Source organism: Syngnathus scovelli, chromosome 17, assembly GCF_024217435.2.
Source record: "Syngnathus scovelli strain Florida chromosome 17, RoL_Ssco_1.2, whole genome shotgun sequence".
In the NCBI taxonomy this organism is placed as follows: Eukaryota; Metazoa; Chordata; class Actinopteri; order Syngnathiformes; family Syngnathidae; genus Syngnathus; species Syngnathus scovelli.
Genome location: NC_090863.1, coordinates 10,493,712 through 10,521,255, shown reverse-complemented (window position 1 = coordinate 10,521,255; position 27,544 = coordinate 10,493,712). Strand labels below are relative to the sequence as shown.

At 37.7% G+C, this 27,544-nt stretch overlaps 1 long non-coding RNA gene across 1 annotated transcript in view; it reads left to right on the top strand.

Moving 5' to 3' along the window:
* The first annotated feature begins 558 nt into the window (after nucleotides 1-558).
* Nucleotides 559-27,544, top strand: part of LOC125985095 (uncharacterized) — a 36,927-nt gene continuing 9,941 nt past the window's right edge. Inside the window, exon 1 of the long non-coding RNA XR_007487220.1 lies at nucleotides 559-1,006. This is a non-coding gene — a long non-coding RNA (uncharacterized lncRNA). The remainder of the gene's footprint in view (nucleotides 1,007-27,544) is intronic.

Here is a 27,544-nt window from a genome sequence, read left to right as displayed (position 1 = left end):
TAGAACTGCAATTACAATGTTTTTTTTATTATTGATCTTGACCCCAGTTGAAGGCTGAGGAGCACAAAAATGGTGGCCTGGAAATGGCTGTCAAGATTTGTCAGTGAGAAATTGACGCTCAGTCCTGGCTGGCATCAATACCAATACTGACTTAAGTTTCGACTGCCACTTCTGAACCCATCAATGCTATTGCTCAAGATAAATGGGATTAGCTGAAGTTGATTCATATTTATTTTATGGTCTTTGAAAAAAATATATGAATCAGTATTCATTTCAAATGGCCATAAGAGAACTGTGCCCTTTTCTGGTACATCAAATCTCCATGGTGAAGCCCACGAAATATTGGCTCATCTCTCTGTCTGAAACTGTAAGTTATTATAATGAAATCTCATCTCTCTTACAAGTTTTTCTTCCTGATCCAGATACATAAATATTATTTGAAACGTTTGATGAATGCAAGAATTACTGTTATTTGGCGAATATCAAGCATATTTCACTTGACAGAATTGTCATTTATTATCCATCCATCTAAATTGCTTTTTCTGATATGGGGGCATATTTGTTACGTTTTATGATTGATCATTTTGTTGAATCTTTTTCTAATGTTAATTTAGTGTTGCTCCACCCGATTCCTCAGTCTTCTTAAGTTATTGTGTGCACCAGTGCTGATTTTCCCTTCCCCTTGTCTTACCCAGTCAGCCTCCTCCAGCCAATTGTGTCTCGTCAGTTTGTTGTTATTTAGTTGTTTGCTTTGTTTCAATCCTACAGAAAAATATTTAGTCAAAATATCCACTAGTCCTCCTCCAGACCTGAAGGTGGCAGAGAAAAAACAGCCAAATCACCAAACTTCCTGTCAGATGCGAGGGACTGCCATATTGCCTATAGACCAGCTTGTGAGCTGGGGGAACAAAGAAGGGAAAGTTTGTTAGTGAAACAAAGAAAAAGCTTGGAGAAAGCAAAGACAAAAAACTAAAGAGACTTCCGAGTTCCTGATCACATGCAACAGGTAGGAAATAGTCACTTGGATAATATAGTTTGGGAAATGCTTAGTTTGTTTGAAATGTTTGAGCCACAACCTGTTTTTATCTTAATTTTGAGTCAGTTTAAAGTACTCACAAAGACAAATTGGATGTTTATGTTTGGCATTTATGTTTAAACATTCAGGTAAGTTGCTTATTTACTTTAACTTCATTACTTATGCTTCATTTTCTCCTGGCATATGTATGCAATGACTGAACTTAAAATGATGCAATGTTTTGTTTGTTTAAGGTTAGGAACCTAATCACCTTCTAATTAACCTTGCAAAACTGCAAAAAGAAAGAGGAAGATCTGAGTTGGTCTTGTGTTCTAAGGACCAAGGCCCATTTTCAAGTTAGGGCAAAGAACTGGGGAAAGTCAGGACAACTTGACAATGATGATAACTGTAGTGTTTGATTTGCGTTTCAACTCTAACATTTTGCAGGGAACACTCTAATTTGAAAGTCACTCAACCCAGAGTGCATGTGTTTCATGAAACTGTAAGTAGCACACTTAAATCCTGTTTCAGAACTTTTAACAATGAAATGAAAACAAAACCAACAGGGGAACTTAAGTTGTTGCACTGATTCGCCCTTGCTCGTGAACAAGACCCAAAATACTTGAACTCCTCCACTTGGGGCAGGATCTCATCCCTAACCCGAAGAGGGCATTCCACCCTTTTCCGACTGAGGACCATAGTCTCAGAGTTGGAGGTGTTGACTTTCATCCTGACCGCTTCACACTCGGCTGCAAAAGCCTCCAGTGAGAGCTGGAGATCACAGCTTGAAGAAGCCAACAGCACCACATCGTCTGCAAAAAGCAGAGCTGCGATGCTGAGGTCACCAAAGTTGACAACCTCAACGCCTCCGCTACGCCTAGAAATTCTGTCCATAAAATTTATGAACAGAATCAGTGACAAAGGGCAACCCTCACTGTGAACGAATCCGACTTACTGCGGGAAATGCGGACAAAACTCTGGCATCGGTGATACAGGGACAGAACCACCCCATACACCCTCGAGGATCTTGCAGAGGGTATAGAGCTGGTCCACTGCTCCTCCTAAATCCAAGATTCGACCTCCGACAGACCCTTGAATAGACCTTACCAGGGAAGCTGAGGAGTGTGAGTCCTCTGTAGTTGGAACACACCCTCCGGTCCAACACCACCCCAGTCTGCCAATGCAAAGGCACTGTTTCCGATGCGCTACTACCTTCACCCACAGCCCGAAAAGGCAACGTGGGTCCCCCTTCCCATGGGCTCACCATCTGTGAGTGGGGTCAAAGGGGTCGGGTGCAAAGAGAGCTGGGCGGTGGCCAAAGGCGGGGACCTTGGCGGTCCGATCCCCAGCTACGAAAGCTGTCTAGATAAATTATATAAAAAAAACTTCCTAATTAGACTAGACTTCCTTTATTTGTCATTAAAACAGAGTATATAGAATACAGAACAAAATGTTTCACTAATAATAACCTGGTGATCCTGAAAGGGGGATCCTTCCATCTGTGGTCCCTTCTCAAGGTTTCTCATTTTCCCCTGGCAGGGGTTTTTGGAGTTTTTCCATGCCCTTTTGGGAGCTTAAGATCAGGGGATGCTTTGAGAATAATTGTCAATTTTGGCTATGTGAAGCCCTTTGAGACTGTTTGTGATTTAGGGCTATACAAAGAAACTTGACTTGACTTGACTTGACTTGACTTGACTTGACTTGACTTGACTAATAAATGGGTGTGATTATACATGCTCTCATTACCGTAAAAACAAAAGTGCTATAAACTGTACGTATTCCGCTGTAAACTGTTTCCCAAATTCAAACTCCTTCATCAAAGTCGTCGTCGTCAAATATGTGAAAGGTTCCAAACCATGTATTTTTCAAGAGGCAACAAGAAGAAACGTAAGCACAACCTCTAAGGCAGAATAATAAAAAACACTTAGACCCTCAGTGAAGTGTGTATCTCAAATCAAGCCTGCTGCTAAAATCAAAGGAGTGTAAGTGTTTTCCATTGGTTGTATTCCCGTTAGAGACAAGGCAATATTCTTTGATTCCGCCCCCAATCTTGCACCTTTCCCTGTGCTGATATTGTCAGCCTTGGCTTAACAGCATATATATGAGGGTTTGTCTTTGGCACTTGGGCCAGCATCAGTGTGTATTGGTTTATGATTGTTTGTCTACTTCAATGACACCGTAAAGTAACCCCTGCAAAACGAATGAAGCCACAGAAGTATGTTTTCACTGTTGCTGTGTAAATAAACCAGGTGAGTAATATTCGGGAGAAGGACACATTTCCGGTTTCTGCTTGTGTATCTCCAGCGAGACCTTCATGGGTTGTTTTTTTCTTCACCGTATGCTTGTTTTTTTTCCGTCTGTGTTTGCTTATTTATGCTCGTGCGTGTGACGGCAGACTGTTGTTGGAAAATCTCGTTTGTGACTGACAGCTGACTATGTAGAATGTGCAAGTGTGAGGAGAAGAGGGTTTGAGGAAGAAAATGGGAATGGGAGAACTAGGACTGTAGCAAGCTAAGAGACAAATGTAAAAAGCAAGAGAAAAAGAGTGTAAAACAAAGCTTTTTATTTTTCAGCCTTTTTATAAACGATCACGTCATCGTCCTACCTCTTTATGCTCTCTGCTTGGTGTTGAAGGGAGCTATTGATTTTTATTGAGTCTTCTGCAGCAAAATATTCTGCTCTTTTATAACAATGATGAGAATCACAGAGAATATCTACCATATTACATCTACCATTATTTTATTATTAATATTGTATGTAACGTATTTGTTAAATTCTTTGATGACCAAGTTAGTGGCCTGATCAAATTATCAACATGCACGCACACACACATACACCAGAGATGCAGACAACATCTCTTGAATTGAAAATGTGCATGCCTATTTGAGACGTGTCCATTGAATTCCAAAAGGTTTAACAATTCATAAGGTGAGCACAATGTGAGATGAATGACACAGAAGGTGTTTTAATGGTCTCTAAATTAATTATATAGTTGTACATTTGGCTGTGTCATAGGATATTTCTGGCTAAAATCTCAAGTGGCAGTTGCTTGAGGGGTTTCACTGCATGCATAGAAAGGTTTGTAATGACTGCAAGCAGTCTCTCTAATCGCGTGACCTTTTTCATGTGTTGAAGAACACTGTACATTAATAATGATTAGATCCTGACTGATCGTGTCAGTGAGTAGAAGTTATTAATAATCGATGAAGTCTCAGTTCTGCTGTGCTTTATGCAGCCATGTTTATTTCTTTCTCTTCAAGATAGAAGTCCTCATCATTTCTGCTATAGGGGAAGCACTACTGTCACTTTATAATGAATGTGTACTGTAAAGCTGAACCGTCTGCTATCCAGCAAGTTAAAAACAACTTTGGACAGAGGGTCCAAGGTGACATTAATGCAGACAATCTATTAGAGTAACATGAATCAACTGGAGCTCTTTGAGTTAAAGGAGGGTGTGCCAGTCCAGTTCCTGGGCTGTCCTAGAAATGTAATTAAACACAGGCAGCAACAGAACATTAAGCGTCTGCAATGCATTGTCCTCCTGCCTACTTTGCAAAATGAAAGTACATATAAAACCGTCAGCATTTTTTTTTGAGGACTGCAACACACCACATTTGAGAATTAGCATGGAAATATAATAATTGTAAATATAACTTGTTCAAATATTTTTTTTAACTTTAACCAGTACCGTATTTTCCGGACTATAAGGGATACCTAAAAACCTAAATATATGCACCTTATATATGCATAAGTGGCCCGCTGAAGACTATGAATCATGAATCAAAAAGACTATGGATCATTATTTGGTGATTCTAAAGTAATTTGTTGCGTCTGAAGTTGAAATAAAAAAGATAAAATGGAGAATGATTTGATTTGGATTAAAAAATTGACATGATGCATTAATGGTGCGCCTTATAATCCGGTGCGCCTTATATGAGGACAAAGTTTTTAAATAGGCCATTCATAATCCGGTGCGCCTTATAGTCCGGAAAATACGGTAACTTGTTCAACATGGTACACTTCATTCACTTCAACTAAGCAGAGCATGTTTTTTTCCCTAATTTAGTTCAAATCAATAAATAATAAGTAAAAATTGTTCAATCAAAATACTGTGAATAAGTAATGTCCTCTCTATGCACAAAACATACAATGAAAATGCACCATCCAACCTCTACTAACCATGCACCATTTATAAAAGTCTCTTTACAGCAACCAACATCTTCCTTCTATGTTCTCTTATAAAAGGTCTCCATTAGTCATTTATTTTACACCATTACATTACTTTTCTCTTTCATTTAGGCTTGATTGATTTTGGGATGTCAAAGACTGGATGTAATGGATCAGCAGCCATTATGCACTCAATACACTAATGTAATGTAATTAATCACCAAAAAGGCATTCAAGTGTATGGTGCCATATGGGGCTGCAACAGATTTGAATCTGTTTACAGAGATTGCAAGGCCAGTATATGAGCTTTTTTTTTTTTTTTTTTAGAATACGTTACAATAGCAACAAATCGGGGTCATGTGCTTTCTTATGAATACTTCCCTGAATTAACAAAAACTAGTGAGGACGAGCGGTTCCGAAAATGGACAGACAGACGGATGAATGGATGATTGATGATGCGTATCATTTGAGAATTTCATGAATTGTTTCTTAGTACTTTCTTTCTTAGTACTTTCTTTCTTAGTACTCTTGCATTTATCAGTGGATAATGACAAAACAGTTGCTGATGAGCCATTTAAGTGCTCATTAGTGGAATAATAAAAAAAAAAAGTCTTCATAAAAAGCATGGGCCATCATGACACATGACCGACCCCTTCTGGGATATTTTATCATCCTTTACTGCAGTAAAGCAACAATACGTACGTAGTACATTTATCTCACTCAATTACAGATTTTAAATTGTTACTCCTTGCACAATGCGCACATTTCTGTTCAAGTCGGTGCATTGCAGCAGATAATGAGTATCATTTACTTGTGCTTGGAAAGGCACAAAATGAGCAATTTAGAGAGCGGCTAGGTTATCATAAATAAGTGAATACATTGTTACAGTTTTGTGCTTCTAAGCAGCCGCTTCAGCATTATAAGGACCGATGACTGATGCTGACAGATGATGATGATGATGAAAGCTGCTGCAATGCTGACTTTTCAGCATTTGAATTATTTCAAAAGCTGAAAAGTCAGCATTGCATAAAGCAATCCGTGTCACAGTGGAGTTATATATCTTCGCTGTGACATGGATTGCTTTATGGTTTGCAAAATGTGTTCTACTGTGGACAGCAGAGATGAAGAATAAAAGCAGCAGGGTAATTCTAAAATTAAAATGGGCAAACATCCATCAGAAATATTTTAGCTGCATTAGTTACAAGCTGTATGGAACTGTTGTGATTTAAAAGGATCGTGTTTGTTTATTTTTCTATATGTATTGCAATGTAAATTTAATGTAAATTTCAAAATACTCACATTTGTTTGGGTTATTGTTGCGTCGTGTGGCAGGAAGTAGTTACAAGTACCGTATTTTCCGCACTATAAGGCGCACCGGATTATAAGGCACAGCTTCAATGAATGGCCCATTTTAAAACTTTGTCCATATATTTGGCCCATGGGCCGGACTTTGGACATGTCTGCTGTAGTGGCTCAACATTGGTCCATATATAAGGCGCACCTGATTATATGGCGCACTGTTGGCTTTTGAGAAAATTGGAGGTTTTAGGTGCGCCTTATAGTGCGGAAAATACGGTAGTCGGATAATTGCGTCAGGTCTGTGAGGAGGAAGATGAAACATAACGTGCATGCAACAAGATTTGGATTACTCTTATTTGCTCCTGAATTCCTGTCTGGAACATGAAACGGTATGAGTCAGTGTGTAATGTATTGTTTATGTTGTACACTGTGAATTGATGTATTTTCATTTTAGTTTTTCACCCAAATTGTCTGAAATGGATGTTCTGATATTAAAAGTGGTGATGTTGGCTCATCTGAAAGATCAGTAACTGCACAAGTCCCTGTCCATCCAAAATTAAGAATTGCAATCCAAGCATAGCTTCATCAGACATAATGCAAGAGTGCAACTTCAAGCAAATCAGCCTGATGCACAGAATCCAGAGGGAGGAAGCTGACCATAAAACTTTTAAATGAAGTAATGAATGATTCAAAACAACACTTCTTGTGAATTAGCTGATGGCTGAAGTTGATGAAAATACAGAAGCCCCTCTATAACCTATGAAGGCTACTTTCATCTCTTCATTAGAGGAGACTTTTTGTTGTTGCCATGATCATTCATCAACATCAAAACACAAAGTGGCATGGACAGTAAGCACTTTGCTTTTTAATTGGGATGCTGTGATGTTTCTGCTTGTTAAGTGAAGCACCACCTGCAGAGGTAGCATAGCGGAATGACTCAGCGGGCTTCACATAGCCCATATACCTCAACGGGTGTTTCACAAAATTGCATTCGTCTTTTGTCCCCTCAGTGCACATTAACTGAAATAGAAATCCCAATTGAAGCACTCTTTAGTAGTAATTGCTTATTCAACCAGCTTCCCTCTGTGCTCATGGATAGAAAATGGTTTAATGAAGTTCACCTAAGTACCACTTGTAAAACTGCTGAAATTACCCCGAGAGTGCAGATATAGTCTTTGTTTTATGTCAATAAAAAAAATTATCTTTTTTAATACATTAAAGAAACAATATATAGCTCCAAGGGTCTTAAGATTGAGCAACTGACAGCTGTACTGCAGGGTTGATGAAATATTACATATAATATTTATGCATGTGATATTTTTCATGTTCATATGCAGTTCTCGATGGAAAACGTTTCCCTGCTCTTCTGAAAGATGTGGTTGGGGAGCCCTCTATAAGCTTTTGCTTCACTCAACTCAATTTTTTTTTTGCGCATTTGTTTTTTTTAGGTAGTATAATGTTGACGCGAGTTTGAAACAGCAAGGTACAAAATGTACAATGACATTATTTAGACAGTATTTTAAACAAGCAAAACAGCATGGCCACCAAAAACTGACACCTTTTCCATGCCCAGAACTTTTTCCATGCTCCGCTGCCTTGAAAAACAAGTTTTTAAATATTCAATATTTTACTGTTTGTTGTTATTGTAAAGTTCTGCTGTTTCTTCAGTCGGGCCTTTTTTTTTTTTTTTTTGGGCTCCACTGCAAGCATGAATTAATAAAGTCAAATAAAATAAAATAAAAATACAACTGGAACAAAGTAATGCCTGGGCACCCAAAAAAAATTTTTTGAGCTCCTGTAAAGTTGTTATTTAACAGTACAAGGTTGCCGCCTGACAGCGATGATGTTAATAAAGAAACACATTTATGATTTTGGTCATAAAAAAAATAAAAATAAAAAAAAGGGGGCTTCCCCTCCATTAATGACCAGCAGTCACCACTGAATATTACCGGTTCCTGTGTGTCCCTGAATGCAGCGTGACTAAACTTTTCTTCTTAACTGCAATTAACTTTAACCCACCGGAATTTAGTTCACCAGCATTTAAGTATCTTTTTCCCTTGGTAGATTGATCCTCTGCTCATGCATGACTTTCCAACATTTGTGTCTGGATTGATTTGATTGTTGTTGACCCTGCCTGACCCAACTTCGACGAATGGATTTTTTCTGAAGCTTTTTCAATCAACCTGTGGATCTTCCAGAATTTGAATGAGTTTGGTCAACCCTCTTCTTGCATCACCACCTACATACCACGCCCTACAACAGTCAAGGACGACCATGGAATTTTATTTCCAGTTTACCCTGTTAAATTATGGGAATGTTTTTCTAAAGGAAAAATATTTTTCTGGACAGAAGACAGCATCTTAAAAATAATTTTAACACTAGCCGGTGTAATAGCCAAGTATCTGTATCTGATTGTCGCATTGCAAGTTTCAACCCACCAACATGATCCTGCCAAGCTTTCACAAACAACAATTATTTACCATCCTGTGTGAAGTAAGGGAGTTGATTGTGATGTGGATGCAGGAGGTAAATCATTTAGCTAAACAATCAGAGAATTTAATTTTGTGTGAATGGTGTTATTGAACAACTCATTTGAGAATAATTGATTTTACTCTATGGTAATTGCTAAGCGAGCAAAGCAGCAATAATGACAATTTAGGTGATAAAAAGAGCAGTCCTGCAAAAGAAATATATTTGCCAGAGGCCTCAGTGGGGCAAAAAGCTAATTTTTCTTGTTAAAACTTTAGCTTATTTTCCGTTATAGGGTTCAAACCAGCCTGACACCAGCCTCGCTTGTCCCAGCTTGACAAACGTGCTTTTTCATTACAACGTGCGCCAATGAATTGATCAACTGAACTATCAGTGTAAAGTTCACATTCAAAAAGTGTGGGGTTCTGCCCAAAGATTTCACGAGAGGTGAGTCTCGGCCTCTGGATTTCATAATGTGATTTTGAATCTCATTTGCATGATGTGGTGACATTGCAAATTTCAGCCCATAAAAATGCACACATTTTCACACAGATAGAAAAAACATTTACTGATTCAAGCAAATGAGACAGAGGGTGGAAAAAACAACTCAATAACGTAATAGTGACATTTCTGAACCGGACTTGGATCAGAAAAGCGTTCTGTTAGTCACTCAAGACTTCAGCATAGAAAATGCTGTCCCTGGAGTCATCAGGATATCATTAGATAGATTGCATCGTCTGGACTGAGACACACAACTTGACTTGCCCTCACTGTGTGTTCTGGCTATTGTAGTTCCACTGCAGCAAATCCAGACAATATTCACTTTTTCCATTTATTTGCTGTAACAGCCTTATCCCAAAATGGCGTAAATCATCCTTTCCCTCAAAATGACTTATCCCATAATGACAAAGTGAAAAAAAGTCTGTTATGGTGCTAATTTAGTAAATGCACCTTTCGCAGTAATAAGGAAATATTCTAAGCTAGCCATTTGCACTAAGAAAAAAAAAATCACAGCACATGCTTATTTTATTTTTGAATCAGTTTCCCTTTTTTTTTAAATTGTGGATCATATATACATGCCTTGGAAAATACATTAGCAAAACTAAAATTTATTAGGAGCATCTATTTTGTACGCATGCATGTATTTTGTCCGCATTTAAAATAACATTTTTCTCATTCCTCCGGTTGGAAACTGCGTTTGCGGCCAATACGAAGCACCGATTAAAAAAAGTAAGTTGTCCAGTTTTGATGTATTCAGATACGAACAGTGTCAATCATATTCCTCTTGTATAGTACTAGATATAATATAGACAGATAAGGTAAGCCGCAGGGTTCCAAATTTTGGAAAAAAGTTGCGGCTTATAGTCCGGAAATTACGGTAGTAATATTTATCAGCCGTGATATTCCCTGCATTACTAATGATGTAGATGTATTCACTTTTCCAGGAGAATTTCCTGATGTATAACTGAAACGTAGAAAATTATATAGGAAAATCAATGGCCAAGCATATTGAGTCACAATAAGTGTGTGCACTCAATAAAAACGAAGATTAAAAGTTTACAAAGCACTGTGCCATCCCTGATAATAAAAAGGAAGACTGCTGTGCTGACAGGGCAAAGAGTGAAATTACAATGTTCATTAAGCATTCACTAAATCCTCACTCAGCTGGGAGCAACATCTGTCTTGCTGGTTAATACCACTGTAGATCACGCACACACACACAGACACACACACTGTCGCACATAGGTATAGAGGAGGAGACAAGACACACAATGGTTTTTCAGACAAAACTATTAAATAACTAGAATAAGATCAAAAAATGAACAAATGACAAATTTGTCCAAAAATATGCAAATTGAGGGGGAAAAAAAAGTTCTGTGTTATTCAAGCAAAACCTTTTTTATTTGACAATAGGCATTTAAATGTTGACTTAAAATCCTTCCAGACTTTATGCCAAGCTTTGTCTATTCTGTATTTCCCATCCCATCTGTTGTGTGTCTGGAATGTACTCCCCTGTTGTTTGATTGACTGCCAGTATCATTGTTTGAGTAAATTTCATTCGTTCCATTGTCTAATATCTGCTCCGTCATAGCTGCGCTTTGGGTAATAATCGTGCTTGTCTGAGCAGCAGTATTACAATCCAGTCCAATGTCAATCTTTCTGCCAAATGTTTTCAGAGTGCGAACAAAATACATCCCTTTTGAGATTATTTATTTTCTCTTTGATCCCATTATGCAGTATATTGCAAAGTAGCTAGGAAGTAAATCCACTTTATCACAGGTTACATTTCATGTAAAATAATCTACATTAGTGACCATTTGATCTCAAATTATTTTTTTAATTAATAAAAAATCACTAATCGATATAATTGTGCCATTCTTGTATAATTCTGTCAATCGTTGATGCAGACATTCACAAAATGCTGGTCAAAAAAAACAATCATGAATGGTCATATTTTTCTATGAGCTTAAGTAAAAAAAAGATCTGCTCACTGACACACTAGTTTGGCTGTGAGGATTCTCCTGTCCACTGAAGGCTGTCATTTATACAGCTTCTCGCCAGATATGCACTCTGGGAGATACTCTAAAATGTCGCCATTCCTTGTTAAATCTGGTCATCTGTAGATTCTCTAGTCAACATATGCAGATTTCTTCTGCTGTAGTAAAGACTGTAGAGAGAGTAGTAAATCCAGCAGCCCAGGAAGGTGAACCATCATATTGGGCATGATGTTTTACAATACATCCCGCCACAATTATTATACACTTCAAAAAAGCTACCGTATGTAACCATATGTACCGTATTTTCCGCACTATAAGGTGCACCGGATTATAAGGTGCACCTTCAATGAATGGCCCATTTTAAAACTTTGTCCATATATAAGGCGCACTGGATTATAAGGCGCACCTTCAACAAATGGCCCATTTTAAAATTTTGTCCATATATAAGGTATATACATTTTCCCCGCGGGCCGGACTTTGGACACGCCTGCTGTAGTGGCTCAATATTGGTCCGTATATAAGGCGCACCTGATTATAAGGCGCACTGTCGGCTTTTGAGAAAATTTGAGGTTTTTAGGTGCGCCTTATAGTGCGGAAAATACGGTAGCTATATAGAGAGCTTGAGATAGAAAAAAAAACACACCAGCATATTTATACTCTTTTCACCTACAACTGAGAGGGGTAGCTTCAAACTCAAATGCTGGCGTCCGACAGTGAAAAACAAGGCTCAGGTGGTTCTTAAAAGCGTAGGGCTCCCACTATTACATTCATCAAACGGCACAGTGGGAAATTTTAGTACTGTATTTTCAAGACTTTAGGACAGTCGCTACTGTTTTCCTATGCTTTGAACCCTGTAGCTTTAAATGTGACTCTTTTGATCAAAATTGTCTGCATGGGAAGAGCGATGCTCACAACAGGTATTGTAGAAGTTTGTCCTGACAGCAGGTAGATCCATTATAACCAACGGATTTCAAATGGCTGCACTGACTGCTGCGTGATCGTACTCAAGCCCATCTTTGAATTTGCCTTGTGATGTCATTTAAGGTAAATGTTTTTAAAAATCCATCTGTGCGACTTATTACTTTGCAAATAGCTGATTTCATAAAAAGCTAACTAAACTAAAAACCGAGTCATTAAAAGTCTAGCAGCTGACGGTACTGGACACATTTTTTTTCCGTTCTATGCTGATTGATTGCTGTCTATTGGCTCAGCTTTGCCCCAACTCAGAAATGCGCATCGATGCAATGATGCGACTCCACACCAAAGGAGAGGATTATTCATCATTACTCCCCCCCCCCCCCTTCTTCTCTTCCCTTCTTTTCAAATTTGGCACCTCAGGCAATCAACTCAATGCCCTCACCCACTCAACGCTACTGGTCTGAAGTGTCCTGAAGAGTGTTGGACCTTATTTAACTCAACACTGACACAGACAAAATATAAGTTCCCATGGTTACATAGATTATGAAGTGAAGAACAAGAAGCACAGATATTGAGGAGGGAATCAAATCTCAAATGTCATTATTGAGTGCTTGAGAAAGAAAGCTCTGTTCTCCCCAGTCATAAGATGATGGACCTGAGTCTGCAAGTTGAACACTACATTGCTTCCATTTATCCACATGACTAGATAGAGCCTGTTCTCGTGAGAATTTAATAGGATTTGGTATGAAATGCAATGCAGTGTACAGTTGTTAGTACAATATGGATACATAATACTCAACGGCTTGAAAAGCTTTATTAATTTATCGGAATCACTCTAATGACCTCGCTCAGCAATTCTCAAAGTGGCTCCCTTGTAGGTAAAGGATGAAGTCGATTTTTGGGAGAAAGTCTGTCGGTCAGAACTGTGATTTTGTGTCGCCATGAAAAAAGTCACTGATTTGAAATTTCAGAAGGACCTTGCTGCAATGACATTTTAAACTCTTCTTAAATTCAGATTATTTTTATTCGGGATATTTTAAAATTGGTCCTTGAATAATAAATAACCTTTTAGTAGTTCTGGGCTTGGGAAATACAAGTAAAGACACATGTCACGTGACTCATTCTTTCTCCCATTTATGTCACACTAAATGGGCTGACTGACCAGCCAGTAAGTAATGAGGTACCGTGTTCTCACGAAAAAAAAAAGGCTTCTTGAAAGCCTGGCTTTATCAGCACAGCTCAGAAGTCTTAGGGTGAACAACTAACGCGCAATACAAGGAAGGTGTGCGTCTTATCTTTGGCAGAGGTCAGCTGGAGCGAGGAAAAATTCAGCGGGGGACATGACGGAGGGGGATTAACTCCAATCCTAATTAAGGACTGCCTGGAAATGACGTTCTCGCCAATCAATGAGGGAGGTCACAGTAATTCCTGTTGGGGGCAAAGCTGGACATAAAATGTAAATTGGTCACAAAGATACTTGCCAACCTCACACAGAGGAGAAATCTGGAGAGACTATAGGCATGTTTTAATCATGCCTATAGTGTAATATGATAACACACGACAGCCACTGCATTTACTCATACTGTATACATTAGCATTCAGCCAAAGGAGTTGCCAAAGGGAACTCTAGTCAACTATAAGAGCAAATATGCAGAGAATAAAACATGTTCTATCCGGTGGTAAATATTTGATTAACTACCCGATATGCATGAGATATGTAAAGTAGGATGTGACACATTTGCGATAACTGCCAGTTATGGGAAAGTCTTCAACATTGTATTGTAAGATATAGACAGTAAGTAGATTGGAAAGCAAACTGTAATCTTCCAAAAACAATCCTCCAACACAGTAATCTTCTTTGCTGTGCGGGTTATGTTCCAAATATTTACTTGATTATATGTTTTAAACTTCAAAACAGAAGCCCAAATATACTACATATGCTGCTGAGGTTCGGCTATTATTTATAATATTAAATCCATGCATCTGTACATCCATTTTTGAACCACCTATTTGGTGGATGAAATATTGATTTGATTGATTGATTCCACAATTGACAGTTGGATATGCAGAAGCGTATACTTACACCCAAAAACATTCCGTCTTGCATTAAATTCTTCAAATTATTTTATATGAATATTTTCTGATTAACTGAGGCGGAGAGTAAAATGTGTATTCATAAGTGATTTAATAATATAGCGTCTATGCAAAAATATTCATATGTAAAATAGCATCTAAGACACTATACTGTATTGCCAAAGCAATATTTTCCATAAAATTTCATTTTAAAAGTCAAATAGATTACAATTTATGGTGAAGCAGTTCGTATCTAACCTAGCAACCTTAATCAATATTGTATTGGTATTCTATTAAATTAGAGTTCATTTGAAGGGGTGTTTCATACGCCTTCGTCCACTGTACGCGCAAATCAACCATTTAACTGGATTGTTCTTAGCTACAAACCAACCCTCAATGTTTTCTAATTAAATGATGCTGAGGGCATTACTTCTCTAATCTAAAGACCGATTGAATTTCAAGTTAGCATTTAAAGCCTATAATTTGAGCGAGTAATTAACCCTAATGCTGAGTCTCATCTCAGATGTGTTGAACTTCAAACATGTTTAGTGAGGCATGATGAGGACAATCAATTATCATAGCTGCCCTAAAAAATAATAAACCAATAGTTAGCTGCCCTAATAAATAAATAAATAAAATAAATAAAATAAATAAAATAAATAAAATAAATAAAATAAATAAAATAAATGTGTTTGGACTATTTGTGTTGAACCCTGAGTTTTATTTTTTTTAAATTTGTGTTTTATAATGTTAACTGTGCTCCTCTATATTTTTCCCTGTGTCATTTATCCAGTCCCAATCAATTTTTGACCTGTCTTCTGCAGTGTCCCCTTCATTGCTGTCCTTTTTTGTCATGTTGTTCTCTGCCTCATTCTTGTTGTCTTGCTGACCTTTACTCAGGTAAATAGTACACGTAGAGAAAACTTGTAGCGGCTAACTGAGGTGCCTCAGTAATGGTGGTCATTGCCCTGTTCACCTTATGTCCACTTCACCTGTCAGTGTCTCCTGTTTTTCCAGCTATTCCCTAAAGAACAGCCTTGGACATTTCTATTTGTTTGGTATCCAGTCCGTCCTCCTGACAGGCCCTACTGAGTCTCTTGTGTTGGGTGTCCCAGTGGACACACTGAGTAGCCCCAATGATCCAACCGTGCTTGGTGTCCTTAGCGCCACACTGACCAAATTTCACCGCACCCAGTTGTGTGTGTGACAATCATTGGGACTTTAACCTTTAACCTTTACTTCCTTTGAATGCATGACAGTGGTGCTGAAAGGCATTGCAGTTACTTATCTTAAATGTGCAATTTATTTTGGAAAGGGAAATTTGCTTCTGACAACATACAGCATATGACAAATTTGTTGCTCTGACTACTTATTTTATTTCTTCTTCTTCTTTTTTTGATGGTTGGCAAATTTGTCTGGTGAATTACGCCCACCTTCTAAAATAGTGCGTGTTTCAATGACTGGTGATTCATTTTTGAAAATTGCAGCATTTCGTTTTTATGGCCAGTACTTATCGTAATTTGAGTCAGTTATCAGTCTTCAAACTAGGAAGAAAAGTAGACTAAAATGTATACTGTAGTGGCATGTGGCAGTAGTAATTCAATGTAAAATCTAATCTTGGTTTAGAATACTCATTGTTTGAACAATTAATTTTTTTTCAGCCTCTGCAAAATATGTTTATGCCATTAAAGAAAATATTCTACTGCCTCATCTGCTTAATATTTGTTCTTTTGTTATCTTCTGAGTTAATGAGAACGTGACTCACAACTGATTCATAATCATAGTAAATTACAGCAGTTTACAAAGAAATCAGAAAAACCAAAGGTTAACATTTTCACATGTCACAGTGATCATGCTTCAGTAAACAGTTTTCATACTCCTTCAGTACTTGGGACTGGCTGCTTTTTTTTTTTTTTTTTTTTTTAAATCAAGCTGTTTGGCTGGGTAACCAAGCATTTCATGAGCAACCAAATCATGACAAATGTTCATGTTTGGAGAACAATGGACCAAAAAATAAAGACTACAATGAAGACGTATGGCAGCACACACGCGTTTATCTGCCAGTTGAGAACTGTTAGTTAGGCGTTATTGGTAAAAAGTTACACTGATAAGTTGCGTATTTTCTACTTCATGATTGGAAGACGTGGTGATGCATGTGCAGGAGGAAATTACTGTTTATGATTTAAAGCCAAGCTTTTTGAAAGCTAAGGTCACAGGTATTTTTATCTATCTATCTATCTATCTATCTATCTATCTATCTATCTATCTATCTATCTATCTATCTATCTATCTATCTATCTATCTATCTATCTATCTATCTATCTATCTATCTATCTATCTATCTAAAGTTCTAATACAGACACAGATTTATATTTATTAGATCTTTGAGTTCAACTCATTAAAAATTGGCGCATACAAATTAATATTCTTGTTCATTGTGTAACAGCTTGCTACTTGCACGGTATTGCTTGATTTAAGTTTAGAATGAAAATGCAAGAATAATTACAGCCAAATGTAAGTTCCAAAATTGTTTGAGAAATGGGAAACCAGAATAATACTCATGCATTGAATTATCTGAGGGTCAAATGTTGACACAGAACCAGTGTTGGCCCCAAATGAATCATGATACAAATGACCCAAACTATGAGAACAGCAGAACATTGCCAAACTCATCAGCTTACAGAAAGGGGATTAGTATGCTGAATATTAAATGATGATGGAAAAACACAGACATTGAGAAAGATATCAGTTTTGATTTTGAAGAAAAAAAAAAAAAATCACTGGCAAACGTCCCTGTCCAAACCTTGGACAGTTCCCACACATAATTTCAGCAGACATTAGCACCTAAACATTTCTGCCCAAATTTCAACAAGGCTTGAGGACGACTCTTTCTCACACCACCGACTTTTAATGACTTTGTAATTTATTTTTAGCTCGAAGTTTGAACACGTTAACCAGATAGCTGCCACGGCTGCAGGCTAAGTAGTTAACACAAAGGCCCCATATAATACCAATTTTGACAGGGAGAAAAAACAGTAATATGTGCTGTGGGGGGCAGTCACGTAATTGATTAATTTAGCATAAAAATTCACTGACAGTAGCTCAGTCTGCAAGGACTCACCCTCTGGCAAGAGAGGGTATGGACTTGGTATGTCAAGTTGGTGTTGAAGAGATTTTATTTACAGTATCTACTCTTGAAGTGCCTCTGAGCAAGGCAGCAATCCCCTACACACTCATCTTTCTTGCTTCCCTTGCTTGTGTATGGTCAAATTCTCTTTGGTGTAATAAACATGCCAATATGTAGAGCAAGGTGAAAATTGAATGTGCGCTGCGATTGGTTGGCAACCAGTCCAAGCTGCACCTTGCTCCTTGGCCAATATCAGCTGGGAAAGGCTCCAGTTCACCCACAATCCTAATAAGGACAATTACATAGAAGTCAAGGGGTATAGAAAATTGATTGCTTGGTGGATGAAAATTGAATTTTCCTTCAGGGATCAATACACATTGCAGGTTCGAAAGAGTCTGATTTTGTTCCGAGCGTGAGGTTTGCTTTAAAATAATTGTAAATGTGATTTTTGAGGATTACCAAATAATGGTGTAGTTAGATGTTCAGTTCAGTTCACAGTGCTCAGCAGACAGGGGTCACGGAAAACGAACGGAAAACTAAAGTCATACGATAAGAAATTGAAATGAGCTGCATCACTGTCAAACTAAAAACCAAAAGATATTACAAAACAGAGATTGCCATGATTGCTCTAAAAATGATTAGTTCTCATGTTCGACTAAGAATCACAAAAATAGTTTCATTATTGCAAATAAAGAGGAACTCAAAACAAGAGAAAATATATGCTGTGTATAGTTCCCAACAGTAAACAAGTAACTTTTTCAAATGTCTATTTTTACCGTAGCAAACTGTGGTGACGGCTTCCGCATGACGCAATCTTTTGCAAAGGCTGGCGCATGAATTGTCTGAGATAAGCAAGACAGGACTGCTTGTCAATGGCAAAACTAAGTAGCGAATTAAGTTAAAATAAATAAAAAAGTAAACTAAATACTTACTTGGCTGAATGAAGGTCAGACAAGCTATAGATAAGAGGACCAACAAAAACAACATTCACTATTTAGAGTAGATACTGAGGGGAGAATGTTACTGCATCAGTTTGACTTATTTTTTTAAGCTAAATATTTCCATTATTTCAGGGGAGTTCTGTGTTCTTAGGATTTCAGGAAACTAACGTGAATGTTGTTTCTACACTCATTATTGGGGTACTGTGGTTCACTGAGAAAACTAACTATCCATAAAAAAGTCATTAAGAAAGATGGCATTTAGATATCACGACACACAAGAAACATATTGCACTTGCATCAGCAGATTTATTTATTGTGATGGCTCATTCATCAGCCGTTTGTCTCGCAGCGAAAAGCCCAACATTATTAATGTAGGCTATTAAAAAAAACATCAATGCATCTTATTTCTATATCTAGATTAATTGATAAAATAACATCTGTTGATTTTTGACTTTTTATTTGAAGGCATATTTTGGTAGAGCCATGTGTTCGGATTAGAAAAGAGCACAACTTCACGCACGCACACACACACACACACAAAACATTGAGTTATTTATCCTATGCGCCTTATGTATGGACAAAGTTTTAAAATGGGTCATTCATTGAAGGTGCGCCTTATAATCCGGTGCGCCTTATAGTGCGGAAAATACGGTATGTCATTCATAGATATGTTAACAGCGTCGGAAAATCCCTCTGAATCATGGTAGAAATCAATTCATTGAGCAAATTACTACTTAGTACTTAGTCTTTAACACTGCTCTCCCTGGAACGTTCCACTGCTGATCCCTTTCTGAAATGTGTTATGGTGATTACCTTATTGACTGGTTAGTGATCTCAAAGCCCCACACTCCATTGTCCCCTCTTCTTTATTTTGCTTTGGAGCAATTTTAAAGTATTACTTGAATTAACTTATTACATTTTAAAATGAGTGGGTTCATAGGTCATGTTTGACCTCGGGGCTTCTTTTCATGCTATTATCCATGCTTTACTCAGTCCAAATGATTGCAAAATAGTAAGTAAAAGTACTTTCATTAGGCCACAATTTTATTGGTCATGGCCTAACACATTTGATTACAAGCCAACCACAGTGTTAACAAAATTTACACCAAAACTATTACACCAAAGAGAAACAGATACAGCCAATGCAAATCCAACTGCTCCGTACAGTTTTACTACTTGGGTCCTTGCAAAGGGGCCATTTTATTTTAAAGTGTGGCTATCTTGCTAATGAGTCTCAAAGTGAATACTGACTTCCCGGGAATGAGCACCATTGTGTAAGCTGTGATTTGAAATTCAGACCTGCCAGACTGCAAATAAATCATATCAAGACAAACTAGATGACAGACACCCAGCTGTCACACAGTAATGACTGTTTAAAAATATAAACATGTCTTGCTTGGTAATGTATGACGTCCTCTCCAAACGCCTCTCTTTTTTTCCTCTTGCCACTGCTTTTTTTTTTTTTGCTTGTGAAAGGAAGCTGGCGGTAGTCAAGTCGGTTATTTATATTGTGCCAATTCACAACAGTTATATCAAAGCACTTTCTATATTTAGCAGGTCCAAGAAAAACAACCTATCAAACCCCACATGAGCAAGCATTTAATAGTGCTGAAAATACAATATTACTATGTTGATTTGTTTATCAATATTTTTTGGGAGACCTAAAAAATATTTTATGATGCTAGTTAGCTTCTTGTGGTTTATTCCTCAAGTAATTTCTCTAAATAAAACAGAAACCTTCCTTCAAGCTGTTGTCTGGTTTTAATGTACCGTATTTTCCGCACTATAAGGCACACCTAAAAACCTCAAATTTTCTCAAAAGCCGACAGTGCGCCTTATAATCAGGTGTGCCTTATATATGGACCAACATTGAGCCACTACAGCAGGCGTGTCCAAAGTACGGCCCGCGGGCCAAATGTATATATCTTATATATGGACAAAGTTTCAAAATGGGCCATTCATTGAAGGTGCGCTTTATAATCCGGTGCCCATTATATATGGACAAAGTTTTCAAATGGGCCATTCATTGAAGGTGCGCCTTATAATCCGGTGCGCCTTATAGTGCGGAAAACACGGTATGTCAAAAAAAAATCCTAAAGTTTCTGGAAATATAAAAATAACAAAAACAGGATACCTGCGTTAGATCATGTCTCCATTATTACAGAACATTTGCATGTTCATAACTCCTGTTGACTGTGTCTTGAATTTTGGATTTGAAGACTAGGGCTTAGTGCAATCTAGTTAAAGCATTTTTATTTTTCACAGCAACCTTGCAGGTTGAGGGACTTGCTGTAAATGGGTAGCCAGCCACACTCTTGTCTAACACAGAGTGGGTGGATGTTCGCTTGTGGGTAGGTCGCCTTTAGGTCATGTATCCACTCGGCGGACAACATACTGTATTTCTATAGGCACAAACAAACAAGTGCCCAATGCTCTGCAGCAGTCGTTTAGTTGGAAAAAATAGTAGTCATTATACCACACGTCGATAAAAAGCTGTGCACACTATTTTGCAATAAATGTGGGTTTGGTGGAAATAAATAATAGATGTAAAGGGTGGTACAGAAATAATAAATGTAATGCATGCAAGTAATTAGCTGATTCATTCTTAAAATGGTAAACGCTCTTGGAACTTCTTCAAACATTAGACGATCAAAAAACACACCTCATGAGTTCAACCTCTAAAGCCCCATAGCTTGTAATCACAGCTAGCTGCGGGGATGAATGGCTTTGATTGCACAGGTCAAGAGGAAATTGTGTCCACCTCCTATTATTGACTGGAAGCTATTTGAACTTGCTCAGTCTCTGCTACACCTTAATATGTCATTGTCTTCACCATGACCTTTTGATCTTTGCTGTGTGATTTCCTGTTGACAAAATTGTCCCTCACTCTCCCATGAGAAGGTGTCTGCATTCCTATAATAACCAGTGACCTTGGGTCGCATGAGCTGGGAGATGACGGTCGTCAAAATGTACAAATGAAGGGAACCGCGCCTGCAGCCAGGATAGGAATATTTCGATACATCAGTCTCCAGCACCCGATAGATGTAGGTAAAATGTTCTGCACACTGCCTCCCCCTCAGAGCAGGGACAGATAGATTCTCTATCACTATTCATCACAACCTTGTGTGGGTTGTCTCACTTTTTCTTGTTTTCCGTTTCAACTTGATGTAATCATTTTCTTTATTTTGCTGTGAGGATTGTATTGTCCATCATCGAACTTCTTGGCTGAAAGATTTCATCTACAACACCCACTAACGAAGTGCTGGGGATGGAAGGAACAATTTAGACCCCAGGGAGCTCACACAATGTTTTTGTGGTTAAAATGGGATTCATGTTCCAAAGTAAATATACCGTAATTTCCGGACTATAAGCCGCGACTTTTTTCCAAAATGTTGAACCCTGCGGCTTATAGTCAGGTGCGGCTTATATAAGATTTTTTTTCGTGATTTTTGTGATGACGTGATCACTTTTATACACTCGTAAAAAGTAATGAATGTGAACTTTTAATGCATTTTATTCAGAAGGTTACTTTGAACCCTCAGGCTTAAATGGCGGCGCGGCGTACTTATGAATTTTTACGGCTTTCTGTGTACTGTCTTTCCTTGTAAAAAACTCATGTGCACGTGCGGCTTATAGTCCGGTGCGGCTTATGTAAGAAAAAAACTAAAATATCCCTGAATTTTAGCTGGTGCGGCTTATAGTCCGGTGCGGCTTATAGTCCGGAAATTACGGTAATTGTTGACCGTATCTGTGGGTGCTATTTTTATTTTTTTCAATGTGCGCAGATAATAACATGACATATGATGGCTAAGTCCATAGACAGACGTATGCTGTATACGATTCATAGACCTTACCTCAAACGCTGAATCATGCAACAATATTGTTCCGACATTGGATGTGGAAAATTGGAGCGACCGGCGAACGTGCAGTATTTTTATTGCAGACACGGATCTCTCCACACTAGCCCAAATATATACAGTAGGTACTCTACCAATTCTCTGAATACAAAAACATATCGCCTGAATGAGGACAAGAGTATAAAGGATGGATGGATTTTCCGAACAGAATATTAAAAGCACAACCGCTAGACATAGTGATGACTGACATGATCTGATGTTAGGACAGCATAATAAATCATTTGACCCAGCTTCTACAGCTCAAAGTATTACAAATGGCCTCACAAAAATTCTTAGTCATTTCAGCGCTTTGGGGTAAAGTTAGTTCAAGTTAGTACAAATGCCTCTTTGAATTGTCAGTGTGATTTAAACCTGGGGAGAACTTGGCTGTGCTTGTCATCCGGATGTTTTTTTTTTTCTTCTGTTCTTAATGAGAATGTCTGAAAGTGAGGAAGGAATAAGGAGGGAGGGATGGAAATTGGGCAGGGATAAGCAAGAGTGCATTCTTGCATGTTTGCAGGCTCACCAGCTGCTATCACTAAATATGGCTGCACAGTTAGCTTGGCACAATGCATGCTGTCGCAGAAACAAGACCAGAATAACAAGCTCCTGCAACCCCAACACCTACGGAGTGAGAAGGATCACACTTCTGCTTTCTTCTGAAGCTTAAATATACAGGATATGATTTTATTATATCATAGGCTTTTCCTTTTTTATTGGAAGTTCAATTTTCTAAGTCATATTTTAGATGGCCCAATTATAGCCTCTGTATTTTCAATTCAATATTATTTCATTTTGTGATTTGGCTTGAAATTTAATTTAACTGGTGCCGGTTCATGGACATGTTCTGCTGATGGAAAAAAATCGTTGGAAAAATACAATACATCAGTGCAAACAATACAACCTTTACCCGAAATCGTAAATTTCAACTACCCAAAACTCAATCGGAGGAAAAACCAAAACACATTTAAAATGTATTTTTTTCTTAATATCTGTGTTCTTGTAGACAATCCTGAAAAAAATACTGATCAACCTTTAATGGAATATGACTCAAATGTACTTTCAAATGCTAGCTTCAAAATAACTGAACAGTGATGGTACATTAGCACGTTTGATGGTAGAATAGAGATGCTTCCAGTGCCAGCGCAAACCAGATTACCACCCCTCTACAATATTAGTCGACCCACTTGCCTGGACACTGTTTACATTTTGTTTGAAAATGACTCAGTGCAGACCCTTTACAATGAACGGCATAAACAAAGTAATTGCCAAGGGCATGGTTGGACGCAGCAGTGGTTGAGTATGCAACGAAGCGGCATGGGGAGAGAATGGGATGTTCTGACAATGTGCCAAAGAGCAACTAGAGCTTAAGCTCTGAAAGACACCAGGCCTGTGACAAAATAGTATCACAGCAATTGCAAATGTCAAGGACCCAAACACAGTAAAAAAACGAATGGTGGTCTACCATAGGCAAGTTTTGTTAGTCGTGTATTGTGTGAATTGCTTAGCAAATTTATGAAATGATTTATCTATTTATTTTCAACATCTTCCCTAATTAAACCAAACTGACGCTTATTTTAATTCTAAAATAGAATCCTTATTGGTATCGGTGAAAATGCATACATTTTATGGGTTTGATGTTTTTCTTCTCAGAAAATTGAAGAAAGAAAAAGTTCAGTTTGAAATTATTCCTGTTAAAGTTGAGCGCTCCGTGAAGATAACGGTCCGCATGAAAGCACTTTGAGATTCTGGATAGTCCCTGAGACGATGAAGTGTGGTCGCCTAATGAATTATGCACTGTACATTCATAGGCACTTAATTTATCCATCCCAGGCTTGAAGGTAGGTTGATATTGCATAATCAGTTAGTCACCATTAATCATAATATAACAGAAAATAACCAATTTAGTATTATATTAGCTGGACAAAAACTCTGAAACTGAATGCATACTGTCAGAATTTTTCAGCCATTGTCTTGATATTCACCTGCAGTCACCCATTTCGTCGGTGTCATAAGTCATGGTCACTCATAACGCCAGCTCCGATGTGTCTGGCAGAGTTATTGATTTTTTTTTGCCAAGGCCTTCTGATCCCCTGTGAATTTGCCCTGATGTGGAAATGGCCTAACAGGTGCTAACCCCCTGGTTCGAATGTGTGCTTTAAAAGCATCTGAGACTCCACGGGCGTGTGTATCACAACACGGGCTGGGATGCGGCATTATCGAAATCTGAATGTTGACTGAAACATCCTGCTGGCAGAGTATGTAAAACCCTCTGAGCAGCACTACGGAATTCGCAAATGGCACAATAAGAGATTAAACACATGGGAGACATTTCCTGGTGGTTCATTCATACTGACTTACTGACTATAGATCTGTAGACTGAGATCCAATTCATGAATGCCTTCCTTTAATTAGCAGTGTTGTGATAGCTGAGGAGGATCTGTTACGCTCCACTGAGCATGAAATATTGTTATGGAGCAGCAGTACAAAAGAATGTGTGCTCAGAAATAAACAGGCCAACCCACCAAGCTCATCCCTCAAAATGTTACATCGCTTTACATTCCGAATCGCAGGCTAAATAATTGTCGTTGAGTCTGAGCCATGTGATTAGCATACAGCCTTAAAGCTGAAGTGCAGCATTCCACTTGATAAGTACGTTGTAAAATGGCAATCTGAGAGCTTATAGCTCGCAGCTTTTTGTATGCGGATTTTAGCATATGATGAGGGACTGTGTGGAGCACTCTTGAGAAAAGTATTTAACCTTTAACCACTTCCCTTAAAGTCACACTGTTCCAGATAAGGGCAGGAGAAAAACAAGTGATGATTAACATTCTGAGAAGCAATGCTGCCATCACCAGGCGATGATGAGCATATCACCCCCAAACATGGTCAAATACTGATGGACCTTCATGATTTGTGCACAATTATTAATTATTTCTTTGTTGTTGTGATTACTGCAATGTCTTTTCACTGAACGTGAATTGAAATACAGTGTAACCTACAGTAATTATCCTCTTGTAGATTTAGTTCATTACAGACACACACACGATGAAAAACATTTATTATTGTACTGTGACTTACGGTATATGTAACCAATTTGAAAGAGAAATAAAAGTTAAGAAGAGATTCTTCCATATGATTTTTTAGAAAAATAATTGCTTGACTGAACTAAATTTCTTTATTCTACAAAGTATACAAAGAGCAAAAGAAAACTACTTCACAACTAATTTGTGAAGGAAACTATTGTTATTGTATCATGGAATAGCCCTAAGTGGCATTATACCAGAAGGACCTCATTAAACTTTTAAGGTGTTGTTTTGCTGTTACTACATTATTGTTAAAAATGCATTCAATGCCGTACACAGACTAGCTTTTTTCGCCACAAAACATAAAATGGCTTGTATACATAATTTATTTGCCATATAGTGTCATGAAAAAGTATTTGCCCTTCCTGATTTCAGACTTTTGTTGCAAATTTATCATTGTAAATATGAAAAGCACTTTCGACATAATCGACAAAATCGGCATTTCAGCAGACCAAGAGCATTAAGTATTAAAAGCTCCCAGCGTGCCTCACAATTTGGTGACAGAAAGTAAACTATAGACAAAAGACCAGCTAAAAGTTGGTCTATTTTGCGGCGCAGATAGTGAAACATGATTTTGGTATACTTCACCGAGATGCAGTAAGACACATTTTGAAAAAAATGTATGCGGTGGATGTCATCGTACTCCTTAATAAGTACTTTCTATGTTTTAAATATGTTCAAAATAAAGATATCAATCAATCAATCAAAAAAATGTGACAACAGTGTGCCCCAATTCCTCTGAACTATTATAAGAATTAATTGAAGGAATTATTAAACAACACACAAAGAGATCTTGCACTTCCTATAGTATGCACACAAGCATTTTCCATTTTGACTATTGACTTCACATCTCAGCTAACTTTTGGCTCCGGCTTACTATTGTTCAAGCAATGAGAAGGATATTTTCCTCATTATCTATTATTCCCCAAATGTTGAACTATCGCTTTTAAACAGACGCAGAATTGGCCTCACATCATTTTCATTAAATATAATTTATGCATTTATTCTACTACAAAAAAAAATGAAGAAAGCATGAAATCTGATTCTGAAGCCTTTTCTTATCACTTCTGCTGCTGTTGAACTTTAAGAAAATCCTTAACATATCGCACCAGGATTAAACACTTTGAAGATTCCCTTCCATTCAAGGTAGCATGTTGAATAATTTGTAATTTTACTGCTTTGTGATGATGTTTGACCTGATGGATTATTCTTTCCCACTAAAATGTATCACATTTATTTGTTGGGGAGCTCTGGCGCTATTTGATTGGGAAATTATACAGTGAATTTATCAACCATAACAAATAGAGTTGATAAGGTTCTTATTAATGATTTCATAAAAGTGTTAATGTCTTGACTTTACTAACACTTTCATAAAGTTACAATATATCAATAACTCAATATTGCTCAAACGTTAATATCACACAACACACAAAATAAACACTTTAATAAGTTAGTCCTCATCCACAAATCCATATTGGTCCATATATAAGGCGCCAAAAATTGGAGGTTTTTAGGTGCGCCTTATAGTGCGGAAAATACGGTAATTGCCCATTTTACATGATGTTAAATTGTAGAAAGGTCTTGAGTTAAACTGTGACTGACTAGACAAAGATTTGTCAAGCTGATCCCATATTCTGTCTCTTGTCTATTTCATTGGTTTCAAAGTTTAAGCAAAATGAATGTGCTCACGTAATTCACAATTTTTTTCGGCCATCTGGGTCTTCTTTTCTGTCAGGATGTTTATGGCAATAAGATAGCTGTGAATGTTCAGCTTGAGTGGAAAGCAGAAAATGCACTCATGTGTAAACACGTTGTAAAGGTGCAACAAGTTCATTTCACACTGCCATAGATTGAAAGAAAACAATGCGGGGCAATATTCTTCCATAAGTCTTTGCCAACTCCAGACTTAAAATGAAAAATCTCTTGCGACAGACTCCAAGTCACCGTCATCACATTATGCATTTTAGATCAGAAGACACAGGAAACGCTACTAAAATATTTACACAGCATCACGTTCCTTTCTATTGGAGCTGACACGTGCACCAAAGGAAATAA